The sequence below is a fragment of the Ambystoma mexicanum genome, chromosome 14 (genome assembly GCF_040938575.1).
Source record: "Ambystoma mexicanum isolate Mex_15411 chromosome 14, UKY_AmexF1_1, whole genome shotgun sequence".
NCBI lineage: Eukaryota > Metazoa > Chordata > Amphibia > Caudata > Ambystomatidae > Ambystoma > Ambystoma mexicanum.
Window position 1 is genome coordinate 525,389,344 of NC_090940.1, and position 22,318 is coordinate 525,411,661.

The following is a 22,318-nucleotide window of genomic DNA, read 5'->3' on the forward strand; positions in this document are numbered from 1 at the left end:
AGAGTACTAGCGAGACAGATTATCGTAACCACAGATGTCTTTCCAGGTGCAGCCAATCTAGCCGCACCTGGTGCTCTCATCACTTATGGGACTCCAGCAAATGGTCCCTTCCCCAGCAGGTATCTCAAACTCAGCGGAACAATGGGGCCCATTTCAAATAGACCATTCCATCTCAGGACTCAATTGCAAAATGCAAAATGGCCTCCTTCTTCAGTTGGCGGAATGACACAGATGCAGACTGGTGCCATCATAGGGGTGGCACTTTACATCTGTTGCAATTAAAAGACCTACATCAATTTTCTTAACATGTTGCTTTCATCACACAATTTAGGCTCTTATTACAAACCTATGATCTAGAAGGTCTATGATAATCCCAACTGAACACTTAGAATAATTTGTATCCTGAAAACTTCGATTGTTTTTTAGCTCAAAAGAGGAAACTGTAAATACAAAATTAAATCTATAATCCCTTAAATTGTGTTGTCCATAATAAATAAAAATGAAGTACGGGCTGCATACTACAACAGGTGAGTTTTAGAAGGGCATCAGAGGGATGTGTGCACTGCTGCAAGTTCCCATATCATGCTGGTCCAAAATGATCATGACCACTTATGTATAATGCACATAATACCCAGAGATTTCTAAGCGCAGACCCGAGATTCGAATCTGTGGTGCTACATTTCGTCTTGCTTCCAAGGCAAGCACGTTGTCCCTGAGCTATCCTCCCGAGATTCGAGACCAGCTTCATTGTTGTCAATCAATACATCCCGAGAATAGAATTGGAAGAGAGAGCTAAGTGGGGATGGTGGACAGGATTCCTCACTGCTAATTGAAATCTTATTCTGGGCCATGAGTGCTGATGTTGTTCCAAACAGGCAGTTCACCTGTAGTTCAGAAGCAGTGATAGCAGGTGAAACATTAACTCTAGTGTCAAGGCCTTTCCCTTGACTGAAATTGTTGGCCAACAAACTGAAATCCAATTGGGGAGCAAAGAGCAAACATATTTTCCTCAAACAAACCCACAAGATAACTCAATGAAAAGGTGTCTGGCTGTGTTGTGAAACTGCACCAGGTTAGCCAAAGGAAAGTGAGCTTTTATTTTTTCCAGCCTCTGCTGTTCTTCCACCTATCCCTCCGTCATGTCTCCCTTTCCCTCGCTCTCAACTTCGCCTTTCCAGCTCAGCTCAGCACACACACAGTCTTGGTGATCATTTACATCTTACTGTTTCTTTTTCCTCACATTTCTAATACTGCTCCCTCGCTTGCTGTTTCCACTTTTATAATGTGCATAAAGTTTGTCGTCCTCTTCTCTCTTTTTGTGTGGCTAAACTACTTTTTTCAACTCACATTTTGCCCTGCCTTGACTATTGTTCTGCTCTCATTTTGGTCTCCCTGCTTTCCAACTGCCTCCTCGTAGCTCGTGCTCCAATTCTTCTCTTCCTGTCCTTTTTAGTTTTTTCTCCTTTGCTTGCTTCTCTCTCCTGGTTAACCTTCTATACCAGGCATCTCTTTTTATTTTCTTTGTATTGTTTCCAGATGTATTCCCAGCTTTGTCCCTCTTTGTCTTTCTTGCCTTGTTTCTTTCTATGGACCATTGCGCCTTTTACGTTTCCATTCTCACCCTCTTCTTACCGCTCCTAAACCTCCTTGTGTCTGGTCCCAGTTCCTTCTTTCTCGCTTCTGTCCCACAAACACTAGAATCTGCTGCCTCTTTCTATTCAATCAGGCTCCTCTTGCTGTATTTTTATCCTGCATCTCAAGCAACACTGTCTTTCTCCACAATAATATTTTAACTTGATCGTAATGTTGTCATTTTTGGTTTTGGCACACATTGGCAAAGGGGGCATTCTGTAGCAGGATATTTGGCTGACATGATAACTGGAAATAATAATAATATAATAATAATATGTATTATACGTTTTAGTTCATAGAACTTTTCTGTATACATTTTTTTTTCCAATACACACATAATACACAAATCAAATAAGATACAATATAATACAATTAGATAAATGTTTTACGATTAAGATTTGTTTACCTTCTTACTGTATACATTCGTATAAAACATGAAATATAACATTTCCTAAATAATACAAACCATTTGATCACAGCAAATTCCAAAGGTTTTCCTTTTTTGTTTAAAGTGCCTTAATGCTACTTCCTGGTCTGAAAAAATGGCTTACTTAATGTTTAGCCAGATTTGGTACAGAGCAATATGCACAGATATTGAGTTTGTATTCAGGCAATGGACCCAAAAATCTTCATCTAAAATTGACTCGTAGTTATGTACCAGGTGACCAAGGTGTGCCATCTAAAGGCGGCCTAGTTTCGGGCATTCAGTGAAGATGTGTCTCACCGTCTCTTTATTACTAGGATTTTTACAAATCCTACAGAAACGACTTTCCTGACTAAGTTTCAAGCGACCAACCATTGATGAGCGTACTGAGAGTTGGTTGATCCTCGTCAGGAGTCGTAACCGTTTTACATTGGGGTCAGGGCAAATCAGAAGATATAATCAGGGGCGCATAAAACAGTGAACCACTTTTGACACTTCAGTATATCCATGTAATGTCTCCAAATGGATATAATTACACAACCAATCCCACTGGGTTAATTTCCTTGCAAACACTTTTTTTAAAATTTTGCATAACTGGTTCCTGGAGAGAAAAAAAAAGGTTGCTAGTTTATTTTAATGAACAGTTCCTTTACTGTTTTTATGTACTAGTCCTGTTTCTTTGTCCCAGCCGGGATATACCTCGCTACTCGGACCATCAAGGAATCCTTGGAACACGTCTGTGTATGGATATGCAATTCCCCTCTGTGTTTCATAAGCATTGTTTGGAGTGATAATAATCCCAGCTCCCAACGCAAGTTTTTTAAGGGCGTATTTTGTGGTAAGCCTAACATTTTGCGCCAGAAAAAAAACCTTGACCCGCTTCAGCCATTCCCATCTGTGTAACTCCAGGCCTTCCAGTCCATACAAAATGGTGGGACAAAACCATTGTTTATGTAACATTAACGTCCCACTCATTGAGAATCCTGCATTCCCCTTTGCGAATCGATTTATCAAATAGGTCAGCTGTCTCGCTTTCGTGACCTTAGTATTTATTATGTTTTTATAACTGCCATCCTCCATTAGGTTTGATCCCAGATATTTATAATGGTGGGCATATTGGATCTGTCCAATGCTAAGATCAATACTTACTCTATTTTGTTCTGGGTTACTAACGTTCAGCATAACTGGAAATGCTCAGGCCTGAATTTGCATGAATTTGCCACATCAGGAAATGCTATTTTGTGTATCCCTGGACCATTTAAACCAATGCGTGGGCGTTTTACAATGATTCTACCAATCAGGAGTTTCGTTGTAAAGCACATGCTTTCCTTTTGTACTGGCGTAGTGTTCCTTCCTTTGCCTGCTCATCCCTCGTCTGTCTGTGTGTTAACTCCGTAGTAATACCCACTGTTGCCAGATTGAATGATTTCCCCCAATTTAGGGGGAATATACGGAAGTGTGTGGGTTGGTTTTTTTGGGACTATTTGGCACAGCAGTGTATTTGGAAATAATTGTTCATATGTACCTATTCGTAATCAGTTCAGCGTCTCTCTCTCTCTCTTTCTCTCTCTCTCTCTCTCTCTCTCTCTCTGTCTCAAAGATGTCCTAACAGTTGAGCAAATGTAATGGTTTTAAGGACCAAATGCTGTACCCTCATGCTCCACCGTTAGTGGCCCCCAATGCCGTCACCTAGAATTGCATTATTGTTGCATTGGCCTTCCCTCAGTCCCCTTTCACCTGATATGACAGGTAGTTAGTTATATAGCCTTGCCTGCCACTCAGTGCCCCAGAGATTTGTGTATAGAGGGGACTGCAGCAGAACATTCTCATGATGCACTTTCACTCTCTTTCTCCGCTCCCTGTCATTTTCTCTCTGTGTGCTGTCTCGATCTTTCTCCTTTCGCTGTCACTCTCTCTCTCCTTGCACTGCCACATTCTCTGTCCCCTTGCGTTTTCACTCTCTCTTCACACACTTCCTCCTTGTGCCCTTACTCTCCCCCTCACCCTGGCACGCTTGTAGATGTCCACTTTTTCACCTTCAACCTTTGCCTGCAGCCCTTACTTTTTCACTCATCCTTTCTCTCACACCCTCGCTTTTCCTCTTACCCTCCCACTGTCACCCTTTCTCATTCAGACTCCTCTTGCTCATCATCGATGTTACCTATCTCATTCTCTTGCACATCATCCCTTCTCCCTTCCTCCTTTGAAACGTTGCTCTTTCCTCCTTACACCCTCGTGCCTATGAATGTCCAAACAAAAGCAGTAAATGCCAAAACTATTGCCTTTGCCAATGCTTATTCTAATATTTTACTATTGTCTTCTGTACAGAGCTTTGTCAAACACACTTTATACATTCAAAAAATACATATAATGAAGAATACTGCAATTGTTAACTCTTTCGTCCTATACCCTTCATTATTAATGCTGCCATACTGGCTGTTTTCCATTTGTTTTAATCAGTCGTGAGCAGAGCTTGAATGTATATTTATATACACGATATGATATGCCATTTATAGCGCGCCTATACACGAGTGTTTCAAGGCGCGACGAGGCAAGGCAGGGGGAACAGAGGGAAGACAGAGAAAACAATCTGACTAGGCCAGGTGATATTGAGATCGCGCAAGTGCAGCGGAGGGCGAAAGTGTGGGGAGAAGGGCGGAAGAGGGCAGTGCCGTACATAGGATAAACAGTAAAATAAATAAAACTATTAATAAGAAGTGCGGCCAGCTGGTGGCAAGTGCAAGGGTAAGTGCAGGCATCAGGTATCAAGAGCTGGAACGGTGCTGTAGGGATACAGAAAACAGCCCCTGAGTGCAAAGGTTGCCAGGGGGGGGCAGTGCAGGTGTACAACTGGCAGGGAGGAGACCTGGGCCGAGATCAGAGGGTAGCCAGGTAACCAGTGCAGTTTCAGTCTCAGCCGGGAGATCAGCAGGGGAGAGGAGGAGAGAAAGCAGAAGCAAAGAGGAAGGTCTTGAGGTGCTTCCAGAACCGCAGATGGTTTTCCTCAAGTTTCAGAGAGGCAGGGAGGCTGGTCCAGAGGGAGGCCCCAACCGGAGGAAGAGATCTACCACCAACTCGTTGCTTGGAGAAGCGACTGACCCTGAGGAAGTTGGAGAAAAATGAGCAAAGAGCTTGAGAAGGAAGATATTTAGGAAGCAAGAGTTGAAGGTGTTGAGGCCCCAGGCCCCAGAAGGCCTTGTGGACAATGCAGAGGGTTTTGAACTTAATCCTCGCCGCCACTGGGAGCCAGTGCAGAGATGTCAGTCCTGGAGAGATACGATCCCTGAGCTTGTGGCCAAGGACAAGTGTTGCAGTCCTGTTTGGGATGAGTTGCAGAGGGCAGAGAGTAGAGGCAGGCAGATTTAGAAAGAGGCTGTTGCAGTAGTCCAGCCTAGAGAGAACTGGAGCTCTGGAGACATTGAGATTCTGGGTGAAGGAGAGGAAAGGAGGAATACCTCTGAGGAGGTGCAGCTGGTAGTGTGACTTCTTAGAGACGTCAGAGATGTGAGGATAGAAGGAGAGTGTGGAGTCGAAGATGACTCCAAGGCTTTTAGCCTTACAGGTGGGAGCAGGAAGAGGGCCAAGAGAGGCCAGCCAGAGAGTGACAGGAAAGGAGGGCCAGGTGTACCGATGAGGAGAATCTCGGTCTTACTGGCATTAAGGCAGAGATCATTGGCGGCACGCCACTTCTGGAGAACAAAGAGCAAATATGAAGTTAGATAACTGTGCCTTACCCATGACCTCTCTAAATTCTATATGTATGGGATAGTCCCACTTTCTAATCTTATCAACAGGAGTGAGTGATACACAACTAAACATTTAATGAGGTCCCAAGGTAGTGGGCCCTCACATGAATAGATGGAAGGACAACTGCATCAGCAGGTTTGGCCACTACTGACCCTTCAAGACAGGTCAAGACAAGAGAGGTAATTGGAGCTGCTGGTCAGGAATGAGCACTAAGGGGCGGTACAAAGGAGCACTGCTTAAGGACAGTAGAAACGATACCACCTGGTCTTAACAGAACCACAGGGTCTCAAACATCAGCATTGATTATGATACACGTGGTCTAGGAGCTTCATAGGAGCAACAAAAGGCTGCAAAGGAGGAGGATCAGATTATGCCAACCCGAATGAAGGGATGCCTAAAAGAGGTCTATCTGTCTGGATGGGAAGGAACCAAACTTTGCCTTCAAAGAGATCAGGAGTTACAACTCAAAGCTTCCTGTAAGGATTATCAGTGTTGTCTTCTTTTTCCATGTACCTGAATGTAGTTCCAGGTATCAGTATAGAAAAATCCTTATGATCTCCACAGTTACACACACACTGGACTGGACGTGACCACATGACTCCAATCACATCGCAAGCCCTTCACTCCTGTCTTACAGGTCCACTGAAAGGAGTGTAGATTTGAGGTGGCTAGCAAAACCCTCACCCAGTGCAAACTAGATCCTATTCATACAGGAAAGCCTTTGTGAACTCTTAGGCAGAGCTCAGATAGCCACAATGGCCAAAATGTAATTCAAGCCCTCATGAATGTCCACAACAACAATGGTCAGGTAGGAATACAGCCAACTGTACTCCGTTGTTCAATGCACAATGGGCCATAGGGGAAGGTAATGTCACGATCCACTTCCTGAAACCCCCCTGGCAGGTCCATGGGCCAGGAGGGTCTCGGCTTGGGCCCCCAACAAGCTTAGGCATCCTTTGCCTAGGCCCACTTGGGGCCAGGCTCATACTTAATGAAGACTTGTGCTTGGGAACTACTTTATTTCAGTGCCAGTCAACATGGAGGCATCCACATAGCTTGGCTCCTTGGAACCAAGCTATGCAGTATAGTGTTTTGGGTGTGGTAGCCTAGGGACTATTTTACCTGGACTACTTTCTTGATGCTATTTAAACCACACCCGACTTGGATAGCACGCTTCGCGTTACTTTGCAATCCTGCAACGTGACGCTCATCGTGTTCATCTGCATCTGCGAACCTCGGAAGAACAGCATCTGAAAAACAAAGGACATCGTTAATAGCAGCAGCTTACCTGTGATTCCACCGCTAGCTGCCCTTCGCTCCTGCAAACAGCATCCAAGGAACAGCGAGCCTCCCGGACCGTCGGATCTGCAAAAAGGAGAGAAACAGGACATTAGACATTTTACAATTGTGCCGGCAGCTTACCTCACGAGTCGCCCATCGACCAGCATCGCCATGGGACTTCTTGCTCCGGGTGAGCACTGCAACCTACGGGAACAAAAGGCAACAGGTTAGCAAAGGGAACAAAATACAACAGGTTAGCAAAGGCAAGGCATCATAGCGCTGCGCATAGCGCCTACTTACCGCATCAAGGCGCTCTCGAAGCACCATCACCTGCCGGCGAGTCCCAATTCAGCCAACGTTCCACAACGAACTTCCGCGCACCTGAGGAGAGAGAAAAGACATTATTTAAATCCAAGAAAGTCATACAGTATAACAGTAATAAGACCTACCTGAAAGACTCTAAAGGGCCTGCATCAGTGAAGTAACTAGATCGCACTCGCCCACAAAGGCAGGACGGAGAGCACGCCAAAACCCATAACAAGGTGAGGAAAGGTCCGGGGAGGGGCTGCGGGCATACGGGGTGTTGGGAGGCTCTTACCCCAGTTGCCCAGTCTTGAACATTGCCCACCTGTTTTCCAGGCAGAACTTCTCCGTTGTTTATACCTGGGAGCAGCTGAGAAGGGTACCAGAGTCCCCACAGCTGGGTGGCGTCCCCATGGATACCAGGTGTGCGTAGCAGGTAACGCCAGTGTGTGGCACACTCCCACCACTACAGCTGTCACAACAGTGGTAGAAACACTACCTTCGGAGTTGATGTCCATGGACCTCGCCTCAGGAAAAATCACACATGCCCACTACCATGCATGTCTACCTCTATAAAAGCATAGAACATGTGAGAGTGTACAGCAATGCGTAAAAACAGTAATGTATTGGTCAAAAGGTTGGTGGTGGAGATGGTCAAAGGGGAGAGTGGCAAGTTGCCCTCTGTATGTGCCCTACAGCATTATTATAAAACCTGTTGTCTATTTACACCGAAAAGAGAAAAATACTCAATGTAATTCCACCCTACCACCCAAGTGGTATAAATGATTGCTGCACTAGAAGGAGGGCCAAGGTTTTCAATTGTGTCCTGAGGCATGTTGGGGGTTTTCAGTGTATTGCCATTAGGCTGTCAACCTGGGAACTGCATTATGGACCAGTTGGAGGTGGGAGATGAGCTATTTTGTCCCACAATAGGAATGGTCTAGCACAAGTGCCTGTTGATGGCCATTATCATTAGCCAGTATTTTAATGAATAAAGGCAATGATGTATCATATTAGATTGTGTTTAGTTGAGTTGAATTACTTCTACCACTCAGACCAGGCAGAATTAACTTAATCTGGGAGCAGATCTAATTAACGCTTCAACCATGAAGCCTATGTTGGTCGCAAGAAAGCAGATCTATGGGCTTATTTAAACAAATGGGTCTTTAATACTTTACGAAACTGGGTCAATTCATTGAGGTTCCTAATCCACCAAGGAACGGCATTCCTAAGTCTTGGTCCATAAACTGAAAACCGTCTATCGCCTCTGGTGGTACAACAAGAAGTAGGGACCACAAGCAACAGCTTACCAGACTAACACAGAGGTCAGGTAGGCTTGTACCAAATTAGCTTCTCCGCAAGACAGGTAGGAGCAAGACCATGCAAGCATTTCTGACCCATGCAAAATCTTGAAGTCTGTTCTCTCTTTGACTGAAAGCCAATGTAGGGATCGGTGTAAGTGCAAGATGGGATTTGCTTTCAGGACTTTAAAAATAAGTCTAACTCCAGCATTGTAGGCTTTCTGAAATGTATCCAGCTGTCCCTTTAAGCCTGCTAACATGCAGTTAGCGTGATCCAATTTGGAGTTAATTAATAAACTCCCCACTATTTATTTATATAGGTATTTATATAGCGCCAAAGCCCGCAGGCATCTGGATGCACATCAACACAAAGACGTCAAGAGGACGAGAAAACAAAGGTTACTAAAAGTAGGCTTTCCTGTAGATAGAAGGACAGAAAGGGGCCAAGAGGAGCAATCGTAGTAAAGAGAAATATTCAAATAAGAAAGTTTTGAGTTGTTTCCGAAATAGGAGCTAATGTTCTTCCAGTAGCAGCTCTGTGGGGAGAGCATTCCATGCTTGGGCTGTGAGAACTGGAAACGAACGTCTATAAGCTTGTGCTTTCTTATGCTGCTGCACTTGCAGGAGCCCACAAGAACTAGAGCGGAGAGCCCTAGAGGGAGCTTATAATTTCAAACGCTCTTTAAGATAAATGGGCACATTTCCATGTATACATCTGTGAGCCAGGGAGAGGGCTTTGAATCTTACTCTGGCAGGCACTGCTAACCAGTGGAGCTTCCTTCTTGAAGCTGAGACATGCTCCATTTTGGAAACATCATAAAGAATACCGACTGTCTCGTTTTGCAGTACCTGGAGTATATCCAGCCAGCATTCGTTTGCTCCAATCAGCAGGGTATTGCAGTAGGCTAAGTGTGGCATTATAATAGCCCTAACCAGTGTTTCTCTTTTTTTAGGTTACAGGAGTTTTTTGGTGTGTCTTAGTTCTCTTAGCTGTTGATTTGAATTGGCAATTACCCCGTCGACCTGAGCTTCTGAGCTCTGTATGGAACTCATGTTTCAACTGTAAAGAAAGACACAAGTGATCACAGTGCAAGGGTGTTTATTAAACTTATGAGTAGGTTGGAAAAAAAGCCTGATCTAAACCTCAATCTAAGATGGGAGCAAGCTATGACTATCAAATAATAATAAGGCAGTCTTAGTGGCGTCTTGTCAAATAAAAGGGCCTATACAAAAAAAAAACTATTGCTAAACCTTACAACTAAATACAAAAAGAGTGTGGGATATTGTTCACAAGAAAGCAAGAAGTGTTCACAAATGATAAGTCAGGATGTGGTAGCTGGGGGTCTCCCTTCCCCACGTTTTAAGCATGGGATGAGGCAGGACTCCGAGCACAGCACACATTTGAGCTTTCCCAGTACGAGACAACAGTTCCATTCCCAGGTATCAGGATCTTCAGTGGTTAAGTCTCTTTTCTATAATAAGTCTCTTGCCTCCAAGGATCTGATGGGTTCAAAATGATAAAAGAAAAATTCCTTTCTGCATTTATGATGGGTGATGGCTTTTCACCCCTGGATCCCCCTCTTCCGGGCTCAGATCCCTCTCGAATAGCTGTCTCCCTCTGTCAGGTTCACTATGGCTTTTATTCACAATGTTTATTTGGGCATCATGCTTCGCCCCATTCTACCAGCATCCCTCCGTCGAGTTCACGTTTTCCAGCCTCTCAGTTTCTTCTACTTTCTTACTATGCAGGATTCATTTCCTAGGTTTCCCAATGGTTTGTTGGTTAAAGACTTTTGACTGTAAAGAGGATTTTGCTAGACCCCTGTGTGACCACTTTGACCTTTTCTTGCGGCTTTCCCAAGGCCTTCTGGTATTGGTAGTTTCAATAATGGGGGAATCAACCAGAGTCTCTCGAATAAGCACCCATGTGGTGCTGGTCCCCTCTGTGGCTGGATTTCCACTTAGAAGTTAAAAGTTCTTTGATTTTCCCTCAATTTGTCATTTGCAACTTTCGTTCAACACCGTTCGGTTTCTTATCGGACCTCCCCTCAACTCACTGGCTGTGATGAACCGCTTGGCTTTTCTTTTCTCCAGTGTCAAGGATGGTACCACAGTAGCAGGCATCTCTCCCTGTCCTGATTATCAGTGTAGGAGGGCTTTGTGTACCGTTGACATCTGCTACAATACACATTAGCTATTGTTTGCCGTCTTTCGATTCCTTTCATGGAGGCTTCATGGGTCTGGGTCGGAAAGGGCAAGGTCGCTTCTCTCTTTGTCGCCCTTTTGGTACTCACTGCCTTTCTCCTCTTGAATTGTGTACTGGGACAGCTGTCTCATCATGCGGTCTGCCTTGATCATAGTGTGCTCTCATGCTCCACCTTTTCTTCCTCGGGGGAATGGAAAGGTACGTCAGGTGTGCGTGATTCTGATCAATTACCTGACTTTGCCTGCCCCTTGTGTTGGGACATGTTAGGTAAATTGCTCTGGTGTTAGTCCATTATCTTTCGTGGTATGTGAAAGCGTTTGTGTCGCAAAAGGGTGGGTAAGTGTTTGTGAGTGTCCTACGTGGTAGGATGGGGAAAAGGTGTTAGAAGAAGGGGGCTAATGCATCTCACCTGTTGGTGTCCCACTTCCACTCCTCGAGGATCCCCCATCCAGGGGATCCTCCCTCGCTGGTCCATCCCTAGGAACTGGATCCAATAGCGATGGCCATGTCCTGGCCACCTGGATGACAGCTCCCCGGGGACTAGTCAGGGAGAAACCTTCAGGTTTTTCACAGCTCATAGAAGCTTCCAGATGCATCCTTAGGGTCTTGACCTTGTGAAGATTTCTATGCGACATTGTTCGATGTTCATACACTTACATTCTGGGCTCAGTACTACTTGTGTATGATCTTGATGTGGGATAAAAGGCAATGGCAAACGCAGGAGGCACAAGTAGTAAAATACAGACTGAAGTTTAGCTCCCACCTGGCTGTTGCACCCCATATTGGATTCCCATTTACAGCCCAGATATTTGATCTTGGAAGCATAGCTCAGGTTGGAACAGGGCCACCTCTGTCTTGCTTGGATTCATTTGTTGCCGATTCATGCCATCCAGTGCCCCACTTCCTCCAAGCACTGGCCTACTAGATGTACTGGTGGGCTATTCTGGCCACTAATTAGATATGAAAACTAGCCTCATTTTCTTACACTCCCCACAGAAAGGCACTTGACACTTAAAGTTTCACAACCCCAACCACTGGACTAAGCATTTAAATTAGGTATAGAAAAGCAGCCTCCAGTGTGCTAGGAAGAAAAACAAAATGGGGACACGACCATGTACTAATCTGCCTAATCAATAGGCATCCCTATCAAATTAAATCTCATCTCATAATTTGTGAGTGACAAGGTTTAGAGCCTGTGTGTGAAAGGAGTCAGATTGTCTCTCAATTGATACAGTATTATCTAATTTTCTTTTAGTTTGTATTACATTGACATAGTGCTCTCAGGATAGCCCTGTACCAAATTACCAAGGGTGGTGCATAAGAGAATAGCGGTTACGTGCAGGGGCTCAAATGGTAATGGGAGAGGGAAGATAGGAAGGAGCCAGACCATGTGTGCATTTGAAAATAACTCTGGGGACGTAAACTGCAAGGTCAACCGTAGCCCGCTGAGGAAAAGAAGTGGGCAGGAGGAGAAAGATATTTTTTAAACATAGGCGACTGTCTGAGTGAAAAAAGACTGCACAGGCAATGGAGTGCAAGTCACCAAGAATACGTGTCTTACTTGCCTGGAAACTCTAAAGAGAGCGACTTCTCTGGTCTGGGCAGCTGTCGATTTTATAGCCAGAAACTTGACAAAAAAAAGAAACTCCAAATTTTACAGAGGAAACCGGAAATAACAATAGGAAGAAAAAAGAATAAAAACAGATGAGGGCAGGCATCTGGAAATGCAACGGGGAAGGATTATTTCGGTTTTATTAGAATTAAGATGATATGACCTGGATGACATCCAATAATAAACAGCAGATAGTCAGAAATAGCAATATATAGCTAAGAGGAAGTAGATGAGAAAGAGACTGTAATTATCTTCCTTGGGGCTCATTTTGAATGAGTTGTACTGTAAAAACAATGCATAAAAGTGACGTTTACCCATGTCTTCATGCCAGGGCTCATTTTCATGTGTTGGCATGGCGGAGGTAATTTACTATTCCTCCTCTCCCTTCGTCTCCACGCATGGTAGAGTGCAAAAGGACAGCGATCAAGCGTCTACGCCACCATTTTACACTCCCCTTTTGCACTCTGACGTGTAAACGAGGAGAAGTGTTAAAATAACAGGTCCCGCCGCCTAATTACGGGAGACTCGAAAATGAGCTCCCTTGTGTCAACAAACCATTGCTGACATGTTTCCTTGGAGATTTATATGGTGCATCTCTTGGCAAAAAAACGAGTGGCTCCACATGTATATGGTATGAGGTGTTACCAAACGCTTTTTATCCTGTGAAGAGGAGAATGCATTTAGCAAATGGCTCTTGGATCAGATCCGCTACTGGATGGTAGGCACAATGGCTTCTTGTGTGCATTTTATTACTGCATGTAACTCCTGGTAGGTATCTTGTAGATGTTTGTCAGTGATTCATTCATACAGCACAGGGACTTGCAGGCTCATCTTGATAGAAATCTCTAACAGTACCTTTTAAGGCACAAAGTGCTTTCTGAAAGTGAGGCTGACTAGCAGACCCAACTTTCATGCAGAATGAATTCACCTATGCTCCTGAAATCTAAAGAAAACCTGGGAGGGTTTCCCTAGCAAATGGAAATCCATCATAAAGATCTTCATATCTGGGTAGAAAGCTCTAACATCACCTTTAAGGCACAGAGTGCTTTCTGAAAGTGAGGCTGATTAGCAGACAAGACTTTCATGCAGAATGAATTCACTTACTTTCACTTACAATTCTCACCTTCCATGCCACTAAACTTTTAATCTCCTCCCTTTACTTCTCTCGTCTTTTCTACTGTTCTTCTCTCCTCTTCGGACTCCCTGCTTCTCATCTTGCCCCCCTGAAGTCCCTCTACCATTCTGCCATTTGTATCCTCTGTCTTCTCTCTCCTCACGACTCCATCTCCTCCTCGCTCTCACATCTTGGCTGGCTTTCCTTTCATTTCCAACTCAAATTCCACTTTCTCTGTTTGTTTTTAAATCTCTTCATGATCTTGCTCCCCCATATCTCTCCTCTCTCATCTCATTCTACACTCCCTCGCGTTCCCTCCGATCTGCAGATCTCTTCCTTCTCTTTGTTCCCCCGTCCCATGTGCCTCCTCTTGTTTTCGCTCCTTTCAGCTCCTTGCCCCCTCCACTAGAACTCCCTTCCTCTCTCTATCAGTTCCATCCCCACCTATTCCTCCTTTTGTGTCTCCTTAAAATCTCTTCTTCTCCACTCCACTCCCTGATTCTCTGATCTTCCTCCAACATCCCCTCTCCCCCCTTTTTATCCTCCTCTTCTGACCTCTCTCCCCCTGCTTTGTTGCCTCTTAAGTCCCCTCTCCTCCTCTCTTGCCTTCAACGTATTCCACTTCCTGTTCCCCACTTCCTCCCCCTCTCCACCCCTCTTCCCTCATGTATCTTCACTGGCAAATTGTTCTAGTTTCTGTATTACTGGTTTGACTAACATTTTGTAATTGCTTCTACGTTATTTTATTCTTGTTATAATGTAAAGCGCTTTGGAAAACCGCTATATAAACACAATAAACATAAACATAAAAGTAAGCTCCTGAAATGTAATGAAAACATGGGAGGGTTTGCCTAGCAAATGTAAATCTGTCACAAAGCATTTGTAATCCATGCAGCAGGTGAGTGCCTGGGGGCTCCGAGAGCAGCATTTCCCCTTCGCTGCACCCGCTTCCTGATCTGAGTGCCCGCCCTCAACCCTGATTGACTAATATCCTCCCTGCATCGAATCTAACAACTCGCTGCCCCTGAGCTGCTTCCATTTGTACTCTGTGCTGCAGGTGAGTGCATCTGGGTCCTGCGACCCCATTTTGGCTCTTATTCTGCCAAAAGCGTGCCCCCAGGCTCTGTGAGCAGAATTTTCCCTTCCCTGCTCCCGCTTCCTGATTTGAGTGCCCACCGCCAACCCTGATTGACTAATATCCTCCCTGCCTCGAATCTAACAACTCGCTGTCCCCGAGCTGCTTACGTTTGTAATCCGTGCAGCAGGTGAGTGCATCTGGGTCCTGTGACCCCATTTTGACCCTTACTCTGCCACAAGCGTGCCCCCAGGCTCTGTGAGCAGCATTTTTCCTTCCCTGCACCCGCTTTCTGATCTGAGTGCCCGCCCCCAACCCTGATTGGCTGTGCATCCGTTCAGCAGCATATTTGTGCGCCAATAACCCTAATCTCGCTGCCTTTACTTGCTCTCCACCCCAATCTCGCTCCTACAGTCCCTTTCCCATCATGCTTCCTGGTTCTTCCCTCCCGCCTCCCAGCCCACCCATCCGCCCTGTGATTGGCTCGTTGGCCATGTTGCCAGGCCATTGGCCATGTTGCCCAGGCCATTAACGACCTTCCCAGGGCAACCCTCTACCCGTGCAGCTCCCTTCGGCTAAGGACCCCGAGGCAAAAGACGGCTCCAAAGAGACGGAGAAGCAGGAACCCAATAGCCTGAAGTCAACGAGCAACTACCAAAAAGTAAGTGTGGCAATGGTGGGGACTGAAGCAATTACTTCATGCCAGACAACCCTACCACTCAAACCTACAAACCCTACTGTTGTAAATCCTGCAGATAGAATGTATTCCCAATTAGATTAAGTGTGTCAAAATTACTCAACTGTGTTGAATCTACACAATTATCATTAAGTGTGCCATTACACCTTCACTGTGCCAAAGTTTCAACTTAGAAAGTGTGCCTAATATCATCCTGTGGTATAGTTGAACTTAGAAAGTGTGCATAATAGCGTGACTGTTGTATAGTTGAACTTAGAAAGTGTGCCAAATATCATCCTGTGGTATAGTTGAACTTAGAAAGTGTGCATAACAGCATAACTGTGGTATAGTTGAACTTAGAAAGTGTGCATAACATCATCCTGTGGTATAGTTTAAGTTAGAAAGTGTGCATAATAGCGTAACAGAGGTATAGTTGAACTTAGAAAGTGTGCATAACATCATCCTGTGGTATAGTTGAACTTAAAAAGTGTGCAGAACATCATCCTGTGGTATAGGTTAACTTAGATAGTGTGCATAATAGCACAACTGTGGTATAGTTGAACTTAGAAAGTGTGCCTAATATCACCACTGTGGTAATTAAGAAAGTGTGCCTAATATCATCACTGTGGCATAGTTGAATTAAGAAAGTATGCCTAATAGTATAACTGTGGTATAGTTGAACTTAGAAAGTGTGCCTAACAGTGTAACTGTGGTAAAGTTAAACCCAGAAAATATGCCTAATAGCGTAACTCTGGTAAAGTTGAACTCAGAAAGTCTACCTAATAGCGTAACTGTGGTATAGTTCAATTAAGAAAGTGTTCCTAATATCATCACTCTGATAAAGTTGAATAGTTTAGTTGAATTTAGAAAGTGTGCATAATTGCATAACAGTGGTTTCGTTGAATTTAGATAGTGTCTAATAGCATTGCTGTGGTAAAATTAAATTCAGAAAGTGTACCAAATAGCGCCACTGTGCCAAAGCCTGAACCTAGAAATCCTACCCAATAGCGTAACTGTGGTATAGTTGAACTACGAAAGTGTGCCTAATTAGCGTCACTGCTGCAAAGTCAATATTTAGGAACTCTGCCTAATAGCGTAACTGTCGTATAGCTGAATTTAGATAGTGTGCCTAATATCATCACTGTGCTAAAACTTAAATTTAGAAATAATTTAGAAGTGTGCTTAATTAGCTTCACTGTACCAAGGTCGAATTTAGAAAGTGAACCTAGTAACATCACTGTGGTATAGCTGAATTTGATAGTATGCCTAATAGCGTTAAAGTTTGAACTTAGAAAGTGCACCTAATAGTGTAACTGTGATATAGTTGAATTCTGAATGTGTGCCTAATATCATCACTGTGGTATAGTTAAAACTATAAAAGTGTGCCTAATATCATCACTATAGTACAGTCAAATCCAGAAAGTGTGCCTAATATCACCACTGTGGTATAGTTGAATCTAGAAAATGTGCCCAATAAGCGTAACTGTGGTATAATTGAGTCTGAATAGTGTAACTAATATTGTAACTGTGATATAGTTTAATTCTGAATTATGAAAGTGTGCCTAATATCATCACTGTGGTATAGTTAAATCTAAAAAGTGTGCATAATTTCACCACTGTGATATATTTGAACCTAGAAAATTTACCCAATAGCGTAACTATGGTATAGTTGAACCCAAATAGTGTGCCTAATAGCATCACTGTGGTATAGTTAAATTTAGATAGTTTGCCCAATATCATCACTGTGCCAATCTTTGAACTTAGAAAGTCTACCTAATAACATTTCTCTGGTATAGCTGAATTTAGAAAGTGTGCCTAATACCATCACCGTAGTATAGTTGAATCTAGAAAGTGTGGTTAATAGCGTCACTGTGATATAGTTGAACCTAGAAAGTGTACCCAATAGCATCACTGTGGCATAGTTGAACTTAGAAAGTGTGCATAACTAGCGTCACTGTGGTACAGTCAAATCCTGACATTGCAATCAAACCCTAACTTTGCCCTAGCCACGCCATGAGTCTATCCCGCCCAGTGAGGTCCACAGAAAGAGCCTCACTCTGGCGTGCCGCCCTCCCCCTCTCCCTAATTCCATTCCCCTCCCACCCCAAACCATCCCACCGTCCACCACACTCTCAGCCCACTCCCTATCCAACTCGCAAGCCAGAAAACGCCTCCCATCCCAAATCAGCCCACCCTCCACCATGCCCTCACCCCACGCCCTATCCAAACATCAAGCCAGAGGAACCCGATGGCAAGCCGACCATCCTAAGACCCCTGTTCCTCCCATGCCCTCCACCCACCTGCCTCCTCACATCTGCACCCCCGTCCCCTCCAGCGTACCAATGTCACACCTAGCCCCATCACCACCCCCTCCCTTTTCCCCGCTTCAACTCCCTCCAACATCCGCCACCGACCTCACACCTTCCCCTTCCTAAAAACTGCACGCTTTGCCCTGGCAAGAACAGTGGCTGCATCCCCATCATCCTCCAACCCCCCTACCCTCTCACACACACCAACTGCAAAAATAAAACTGGAAAAAAGGAAACAGACCTGGTCTCCTTCAATCTCCCATCTCTCCTCGCCCCTCCTGTCTCGTCCAACCACCTCAATCTCTCAATCTCGAACATCACCACCTTCCTCACCCTGCTTTTAACCCCTCTCCCTTGAATTTTCCCTAACCACAACTATAACCCCTAACCCCCTATGCTTCAACCTGGAATCCCTGACGCGGGATCCATGTTCCCACCCGACCAACCTTACACACCCGTCCAACCCCACCCTCCCCCTTCCCACCTCCTCCACCGCCCACCTACTCTTCCCAACCTTCATCGACCAATCTGCCTCTCTCACCCCCAGATTCCTCTCACTCCCCTAACCCCCTAAAACCCTCTCTCCCCCGCCACCCCTCCTGGCCAGTCACCCACTCCCCCCAAACACCTCCCCTACAACCTCCACAACATCCCCCCATACCGAAGTAAGTTGCATCCTCTTTAATGCCCGATCTGTAGCAAAAAACAGACACATCATCTTTGACCTGCTCGCCTCAGACAAACCAGACCTTGTCTTTGTCACGGAAACCTGGATCTCTGACCACTTTGTCCCTATCGCCCATGAAGCCTTCCCCCAGACTACCCTCCCACTCAACCGACCCTCTAGAGGAGGAGGAGTAGCAATCATTTTCAAATCACACTTCTCCGCCTCAATCATCGACTGCCAGACAATCATCCCTTCCTGCGAATTGCTTCTCGTCAAAATATCACTTCCCCCAATGTTCTCCCACAGCTTCCTAATAATCTACAGACCGCCTGGCTACGACAGACAATTCTCAAGCAACCTCTGTGATTTGATAGCCACCATCCAAATAAACCATCCCACCCTCACTCTTCTAGGAGACTTCAATATCTGGCTAGACATTCCCACAACCCTATGACCTACTCACTGGTCGACTGCCTAGATGCGCTTAACCTCCGCATCCACATCAATGGCCCAACTCACTCCATGCCATCTTTAGCTCCCATGACTAGATACATCTAAGCCCCCCCCACACCTATCATCTGGACTGATCACTTCATTGTGCCTTTCACCATTCGCTGCCCGCCCCCTACCCATACTCGAACCAGAACCCCCAAATCAACAAAAATGTAGGAAGAAACAAAAAATCCTCCCTGACCTAGCTGACGCGCTCCTTCAATCTCCCCCCCTCATCGACCAATGAAGCCTTAACCATCAACGCCTTTGACTCATGGCTCAACAACTCATTAATCCCACTCACCCCCACCTGCCAATCTTACGCTTGCCGTGGCCCTTTTCCTAGATGGTTTACACCTTAACTGAAGACTACAAAACAACTGTATAAATCCCTAGAACGCAAATGGCGGAAAGACAAAACCTTCCTGAGTAGATCCACCCTAGCCCGGCACCATCGCCATAACAAAGCCTAAATCGAAAAAGCAAAAAAAGTCCACTACCACTCTCGAATTCTCAACTGTGAAAACCCCAGCAAGGAACTCCACAAAATCATCTCTGAATTCACCAAACCAACCTGTACCACCACCCAATCGACCCCATCTCAGCCACTCTGCGACTCCCTCTCTCTCCACTTCTACACCACGGCTCTTGAAAGAACAAATTCCCCAAACAACAAACTAGCCCTCATGTCCCCGCCTCTTAATCCTGCCACCTTACCTGTCAACCCTCCTCCTGCCCCAGCAAGTGCAACCCAAGCCACCTTCGACTCGTTCACACCAATATCAACAGACCAATTTCTCAAATTTCTCTCCACCCGGAAACCACCTGGCTCCCCATTAGACCCCTGCCTGCCTCAACCCTCAAAGAAATGCTCGCATCTACCTGCACAGAAGAACACGCAAGAACCATCATAAATGACTCCGTCTCCTCGGGAATTTTCCTCGATGCCTTTAAAACGGCTCATGTCAAGCCTCTTCTAAAAAAATCTTCCATCGACCATCTCGACCCCAAAAACTACCGCCCCATCTCAAACACCAGGTTCCTTGCTAGACTCATTGATCGAATCGCATACTCCCAACTAAATGCCTTTGTCGAAGACAACAATCTCCTAGACCCTGCACAATCAGGCTTCAGACCTCGACACAGAACCAAAACCACTCTGACCTCAATCTGGGACGACCTTAAAATCACTGCAGACTCTGCGGGATGCACTGCACTAATCGTTCTAGACCTATCTGCTGCCTTTGAAACAATCAACCACTCAATCCTCCTCAACCGCCTCCACTCCCTAGGAATCCGTGGAAATGCCATCAAGTGGATAGCATCCTTCCTCAACAATAGGAACCAAAGAACCCTCCTCTCCTCCTTTGCTTCCGCCGCCCGACCAGTCAATACCAGAGTTCCACAAGGAGCGTGCCTATCAGCCCTCCTGTTCAACCTCTATATGTCCACCCTCCCAGGAATAATCTGCTCGCACAGTATCCTGTGCTATAACAACGCCGATGACACCCAATTAATCATAAAAATCCTCAACTCCAACCCCAACTGTCAGCCCGACCTCGCTGCCTGCCTCCTTGACATTGATTGCTGGATGACCATTAACCACCTCCTCTTAAACCCCACCTAAACAAACAATCATGTTGTGCAGCAACGCAGAGCTTCTCTCCACCCTCTACCCTGGTCATCATCCATGGGCAAGCCACCAACCACCTCAACCACAGTAAAAAACCTTGGATGCACTCTCGACTCTGACTTAACCCTCTCTCGCCAAATCAACAACGTCTCTAAGTCCTGCCATTACCACCTCAAAATTCTTAGACGCATTTTTCTGTACCTCTCCTTTCCCAACAGAGTTGCTGCTGTCCAATCTATTGTAATGTCAAGACTGGCCTATGCCAACTCCCTCTACCTCGGGGTCCAAGCATACCACCTCATTAAACTACAAAGAGCACAAAACGCTGCAGCCAAATTGCTTCTAGCACTTGGCCCAAGTGATCACACCTCTCCAGCTCTCAGAACTCTCCACTGGCTCCCGGTTGGACAAAGCGTGACTCTCAAAACCTTATGCATCTCCAACCGAGCAATGCATAAAACCAGACCTCTTTACCTACAGGACAAGCTCGAACTCTAAGATCAAGCTCTTCCCTCCTCCTAGTGATACCAAACACCAACTCAGTCAGGTTAGGAGGATCATCATTCTCAGCTTTGACCCCCACTCTGTGGAACTCGCTTCCATCCCTCATTTGACTCACCGAAGACTACATGTCTTTCCGCAAACTACTGAAAACGTGGCTCTTCCATCTAAAGAATCAACTCTTATAGCAAATGAAATAAATAGCCACAATAAGCAGACACCTATAGTGTAACTAAAACAGATAGACTGAGTGGAACGAATGAAGTGGATGGAACTGATGAAATGGATGGAACGGATGAAGTGGATGGAACGGATGGAATGGATAGAACGGATGGAATGGATGGAACAGATGGCTAGGATGGAACGGATGGAGTGGATGGAACGGATGGAATGGATGGAACGGATGGAGTGGATGTAACGGATGAAGTGGATGGAACGGTTCAAAATGATGGAATGATAGATGGATGGAGTGGATGGAATAGATGGATGGAACGGATGGAGTCGATGGAGTGGATGGAGTGCAAAGAGTGGATGGAGTGGATGGCATGGATGGAGCAGATGGAACCAATGGAGTGAATAGAAGGAGTGAATGGAAGGAATGCATTGGATGGAACAGATGGAGTGGATGGAACAGACAGAGTGGATGGAACGGATAGATTGGATGGAACGGATAGATTGGATGGAACGGATAGATTGGATGGAACGGAAGGAGTGGATGTAACGGATGGAGTGAATGGAATGGATGGAGTGAATGGAATGGAAGGAGTAGATGGAGTGGATGGAACGGATGAAGTGGATGGAACGATTTGAAAGGATGGAGTAATAGATGGATGGAGTAGATGGAATAGATGGAGTGGATGGAACAAACGGAACGGATAGAGTGGATGGAGCTGATGCAGCGGATGGAGCAGATGGTGTGGATGGAACCAATAGAGTGGATAGAACGGACGGAATGGATGGAGCAGATGGAGTTGGTGGAACGGATGGAGTGGAGGGAGTGGATGAAACCGATGGAACCGATGGAGTAGATAAAACCGGATGGAACGGATAGATGAAGTGAAGGGGAAAGATGGAGTCAGTGGGTCGGATATATGAAGTGGACCAAATGGATGGAGGAGATGAGTGGATAGAATGGATGAATGGATGAAGTGGATTGAACGGATGGAGTGGATGGAACGGATGGAGTGGATTGAACCAATGGAACGGATGGAGTAGATGAAACCTGACGGAACGGATGAAATGGATAGAATGGATGAAGTGGATGGAGGAGATGAGTGGATAGTGTGGATAAGTGGATGAAGCCGAAAGATTGGACGAAGTGGATGGAACGGATGAAATAGTTTTA